Genomic DNA, 6,257 nt, shown 5'->3' on the forward strand with positions numbered 1-6,257 from the left:
GAAGTTCTGTGTCCTTCCCTGCCATTCCTTGTCCTCGGCACATCTTTTATTTGGCTGCTTCAGAGTTGTGTCTTTTAAAATAAAACGCCTAACTAAAGTACTTTCCTGAGTTCTGTGAGTCTAATACCAAATGATCAAACCTGAGGAGGGGGTTGTGGGTACCCCAGGTTTGAAGATGGTTCCTTATCCATACAGTCCTTTTGATGGCTGTATAGTATTCCTCTTCATAGCCATACCAAAATGTAGTTTGTTCCTTATCCGTTGACATTTAAGTTGCTTCCAGAATTCTGCTATTCCAAGTCGTCCTACAGAGAGTCACCAAGACTTTGTAAGGACATCATTATTCAAATATGAAAAGATACTTGTAGTAGGAATTCCTTGAAGAATTACCCCAAGGCCATGTCAAAATAGTCATTTTTTTTTAAATATTTTATTTATTTATTTGACAGAGATCACAAGTAGGCAGAGAGGCAGGCAGAGAGAGAGGAGGAAGCAGGCTCCCCGCTGAGCAGAGAGCCCGACGCGGGACTCGATCCCAGGACCCTGAGATCATGACCTGAGCCGAAGGCAGCGGCTTAACCCACTGAGCCACCCAGGTTTACAATTTTTGCCAAATGTCCCTTTATAGAGGCCATGCACATACTGAACCCCACCTCCAGCAGTACATATAAAGGCTGTTTTCCGGAACATTCACCCATCAGTGACATACCAGATTTTTTGGGGGGGGGTTATTTATTTGACACAGAGATAGAGTACAAGGAGGCAGAGCAGCAGGCAGAGAGAGAGGGAGAAACAGGCTCTCTGCTCAGAGAGCCTGATGTGGGGCTCGATCCCAGGACCCTGACATTATGACCTGAGCCAAAGGCAACTGCTTCACCGACTGATCCACCCAGGCGCCCTGACATACCAGATTTTTTTTTATCTTTGCCAAACTGCTAAGTGAAAAATGGTCTCTTGGTGAAGTTCTAATTTGCATTTCTTCTTAGTGAGTGAGTTAAAGTTCATACAATTAAGAGCTGTTTGTCTTCTCTGTGAACAACCCTATTCTTTGTCTGTTTCTCCCATTTTTTGTTTCTGATTGACGTACAAGGGTTTGCAGGAAAAATAGCTCTTCAAGAAGTCAGTTGTAAGTTTCTTGCTGACTTTGCTGGGCAGGTTTTTTAATGTAGTAAAATAAGTTTTTTTTTTTTTTTGGTGGCTTCTGGATTTCGTGTCATAGTTAAAAAGAACTTTTTCACACTGAGATGACTAAAGAATCTTTTTCCTTAGCTTTTGGCTACATTTTAAAAAAAATATTTTATTTATTTATTTGACAGAGATTTCAAGTTGGGGGAGAGGCAGGCAGAGAGAGAGAGAGAGAGAGAAGAGGAAGCAGGCTTCCTGCTGAGCAGAGAGCCCCATGAGGGGCTCCATCCCAGGACCCTGAGATCATGACCTGAGCTGAAGGCAGAGTCTTTAACCCACTGAGCCACCAAAGCACCCCTTGGCTACATTTTTATTTTCGTTTTTTTACATTCAGATCTTGAGTTCATCTGGAATTTATCTAGAATTCATCTTGAGTTCATCTGGAATTTATCATATGCAAAATTCCTTCCCATTTTCCTATTGCCTTTCATTTAAACTCATCTTTTCTCAACAGACTTGAAATGCTACTTTTATTAAAAACTAAATTCCCGGGGCGCCTGGGTGGCTCAGTGGGTTAAGCCTCTGCCTTCGGCTCAGGTCATGATCCGGGGGTCCTGGGATCGAGCCCCACATCGGGCTCTCTGCTCAGCGGGGAGCCTGCTTCCCCCCTCTCTCTGCCTGCCTCTCTGTGTACTTGTGATCTCTCTCTCTCTCTGTCAAATGTGAATAAATAAAATCTTTTAAAAAAAACCTAAATTCCCATGTGAATTTAGATCTAATTCTAGATTTTTCTTTCTTTTTTAAAAAAAGATTTTATTTATTTATTTGACAGACAGAGATTACAAGTAGGCAGAGAGGCAGGCAGAGAGAGAGGAGGAAGCAGGCCTGATGCAGGGCTCGATCCCGGGACCCTGGGATCATGAGCTGAAGGCAGAGGCTTTAACCCACTGAGCCACTCAGGCGCCCCTAGATTTTTCTTTTTCATTTTTCTTTTAAAGATGGCTCCACTCCCAGTGTGGAGCCCAACGTGGGGCTTGAACTCACGACCCTGAGATCAAGACATGAGCTGAGATCAAGAATTGGGTGCTTAAGTGCCTGAGCCACCCAGGTGCCCCCTACTCCTAGATTTTTCTTTCTTTTTTTTTTTTTTAAAGATTTTATTTATTTATTTGAGAGAGAGAGACAGTGAGAGAGAGCATGAGCGAGGAGAAGGTCAGAGAGCGAAGCAGACTCCCCATGGAGCTGGGAGCCCGATGTGGGACTCGATCCCGGGACTCCAGGATCACGCCCTGAGCCGAAGGCAGTCGTCCAACCAACTGAGCCACCCAGGCGTCCCATCCTAGATTTTTCTAACTTCCAATGATCGACATGTGTCAGTACCCTTCTTTAATTATTACATCTAATTATTATGGATTTGTTGTGCTTTAGTATCTAGTAGGGTTAGTCTCAATTGATTTCCCTTTGTTCTCAGAAGTTTCCTGGCTATTCTTTTTTTTTTTTTCTTTTTAAGATTTTATTTATTTATTTGACAGACAGAGATCACAAGTAGGCAGAGACAGGCAGAGAGAGAGGAGGAAGCAGGCTCCCTGCTGAGCAGAGAGCCTGATGTGGGGCTTGATCCCAGGACTCTGGGATCATGACCTGAGCCAAAGGCAGAGGCTTTAGCCCACCAAGCCACCCAGGCAACCCCTGGCTATTCTTCTTTGTTTAACTTTCCATATGGACCTTAAATCAACTTTTCTAGCCACCCCCAATCAGTTAAATTATAAATTGTGATATTTATATAGATTGCTTTATGGAAAAATGACATCTTTATGAAGTATCTTGGTATCCAGAATAGAGTGTCTGTCCCCTGACTTCTTCTTTCAGGTGGCACTAATGGCTAATGACTTCCAAATTTGTACCTTTATTCTGAGAGCTGTTCCCTCTTTGGGCTTCTCTGCTTGGAGGAGGTGTTCCCCCAAAGTCTTGCACTATTGTCCCCAGCTTGATGAGCCACCCCCCCCTTTAATTTACTCAGGTGGTCAAGCCAGGTCAAGGGTTTGGAGTTGTCTTTGATTCCTTACTGTGTTCCAAGAGCCATGGCTAACCCTAAGTCCTATTCGTGTTGTTGGTTGGGTTTTTTTTTTTTTTTTAAGATTTTATTTATTTATTTGACAGACAGAGATCACAAGTAGGCAGAGAGGCAGGTAGAGAGAGGAGGAAGTAGGCTCCCTGCTGAGCAGAGAGCCTGATGTGGGACTCGATCCCAGGACCCTGAGATCATGACCTGAGCCGAAGGCAGCGGCTTAACCCACTGAGCCACCCAGGCGCCCCCTCCAGCCCCTTTGTAATCCTTCCCACACTTTCCTACCTGCTGGCGCCCCCTCCCTACCCCCAAGTAACCACTGATCTGCTTTCTATCACTAGATTGGCATCCTTTTTCTAGACTTCTTATAGAAGTGGAAGTATATAATATATATTCTTGTCTGGCTTCTTACACTTGTTATAATTATTCCGAGATTCATCTGGTCCTTTTTATAGCTGGGTAGTATTCTACTGTGTATGTATACCACCTTTAGTTTATGTATTCACAATGCACAGATGAAGATTTGATTGGTTCCAGTTTAGCCTGCTATGACTAAAATTGCTGTGAATAGCTTTCTGCTCTGTGCTCTTAGTGGGGCCCGGTGCAACGTCCTGGTTCGTCCCAAATCTGGCTTCATCTGGCACTAGCTGCCTCCACCCTGCTGCCTAGGTTTGACCCCAAGGCAATCAGAATTGTACACGTGAGGTGCACTGGTGGGGAGGTCGGGGCCACATCGGTGCTGGCCCCCAAGATTGGCCCTTGGGGTCTGTCCCCCCAGAAGACTGGAGATAACATTGCCAAAAGCAACAGGTGATTACAAGGGACTGAGGATACGGACAGAACCAAATGGGGTGGCACCTTTTTTCTTTTGTGTGTGTGTATGTGTGTGTACAAGAAGTTTTATTTAATTTAGTGAGTCACATGTAACTCAGGCTATGATATTCCTTTGTTCATTGGTTGGGGTGGTACTTTTTCCCTCTGCCCTGATCATCAAAACCCTCAAGGAACCACCAAAAGACAGAGCAGAAAAGAATTAAACCCAGTGGAAACATCTCTTTTGGACACTATCTATCCATCAGCATTGTTGGACAGATACCACACCGATCTTTAACTAGAATGCTCGGGAGCCATTACAGAAATCGTAGGGCTTGCCCAGTCTGTGGGCAGTGGGGTTGACGGCTGCCAATGTCATGACCATGGATGATGTCAGCAGTGGTGCGGTGGGATGCCCAGCTACAAAGGAGAAGACTCGGGGCACCTGGGTGGCTCAGTGGGTTAAAGCCTCTGCCTTCAGCTCGGGTCATGATCTCAGGGTCCTGGGATCGAGTCCCACATCGGGCTCTCTGCTCCGCAGGGAATCTGCTTCCTCCTCTCTCTCTGCCTGCCTCTCTGCCTACTTGTGATCTCTCTCTCTGTCAAATAAATAAATAAAATCTTAAAAAAAGGAAAATATTAGTAAAGAAAAAACAAACAAAGGAGAAGACTCCATGATCTTTTGACCACCAAAAGGAAGAAAAATCTATGACTATTCACACACAAGTCTTGGTGTGGACATAAGCTTTTATCTCTCTTGGGTAAATGCCTAGGAGAGGAATAATGGGGCCTGTATGGCAGGTTTATGTTTAACTGTTTCCTTTTTTAAAGACCATTTTTAAAAAGATTTTATTTCTTCATTGGAAGGAGGCAGGGAGCGAGAGAGAGGTAATGGTTTACATTAGGAGTTACTCTTAATGTTGTACATTCTATGGGTTTTGACAAGTGCGTAATGTCATGTATCTACCATTATAATATACAGAACTTTTACTGCCCTCAAAATGTCCCATTCATCTCTCCCCTCCTCCCGCAAACCCCTGGCAACCACTGGTCCCTTATTTACTCTCTCTAGTTTTGGCTTTTACAGAATGTTATGTAATTGGAATCACATACTATACAGCTTTTTTTTTCTGGCTTCTTCTACTGAATAACCGGCATTTGAGATTTTCTACCGTCTTTCTGAAGCTCGATAGGTCACTTTTATTTATTGCTAAATATATGTTTAGGAAACATATTTTGAAGAAACTGTCAAACTGGTTTCCAGAGTGGCGATGTCATTCTGAATTCCCACCAGCAGCATTTGAGAGCTTCAGCTCTTTCACATCCTTGCCAACACGGTCAGTATTTTTCTTTTCTTTTAAAGATTTTATTTATTTGACAGAGATCACAAGTAGGCAGAGAGGCAGAGAGAGAGGAGGAAGCAGGCTCCCTGCTGAGCAGAGAGCTCGATGTGGGACTCGATCCCAGGACCCTGAGATCATGACCAGAGCTGAAGGCAGAGGCTTAACCCGCTGAGCCACCCAGGCGCCCCCCTCTCTCTGGTCTTTTATCTGCGCCCCCTGCTTCCTCTCTTTCCCCCTCCAACCCACTCCCTTGCAGCCTCCTTCTTCATCTGCACAAATCTGACAGCCTTCTGCCCCTAGTAGAATAAGATGGAAACTCCTATGGTTCACCTAGTCCTGCTATAACTCTCTCTCTCTCTGCTCAAGTTACATTATGCATATTTTAGTTTCTCCTCTGTGCCAACGCAGTTCCCCAACCTGGCATCTCCCCTATCCTCTCATACCTCCCTGTGTCTGATTTATGCCCACTCCTAACCCCTGGACTAGATAGGACTTGGCATCAATTCTTCCTAATTATGGGGATCATAATTACATGAGTGAGCCCCTCCTTCAGAGGGGGTGTGGCCATGGGGTCTTCACCACCTTAGGCTCAGGTGAGCCCAGTCTGTGCACATACAGGAGATGGTCGGTGCCTATTTCATGAACAAAGACAGTAGGAGTGATAGTTTTGTGAAGGTGATTCTGGGGACTGTGGGATATATAGGTCGACCCGCGTACCTCTCCAGAGCTTTCTTCTTCTTCCAGGCCCCCTTATTCCTGGTCATCTAGTTACAAGGAACACCTGCTGTTCCCCTCATTGCCATGTCTTCTCTCAGCCTCCGGCCCTTTGCACAAGCTGTGTTCCCCTGGGACACCCTCTCCAGCAATTCATTGCCTAGTTAACTTCTACGTGTCCATCAGGACTCAAC

This window comes from Neovison vison, chromosome 7 (assembly GCF_020171115.1).
Source record: "Neovison vison isolate M4711 chromosome 7, ASM_NN_V1, whole genome shotgun sequence".
NCBI lineage: Eukaryota > Metazoa > Chordata > Mammalia > Carnivora > Mustelidae > Neogale > Neogale vison.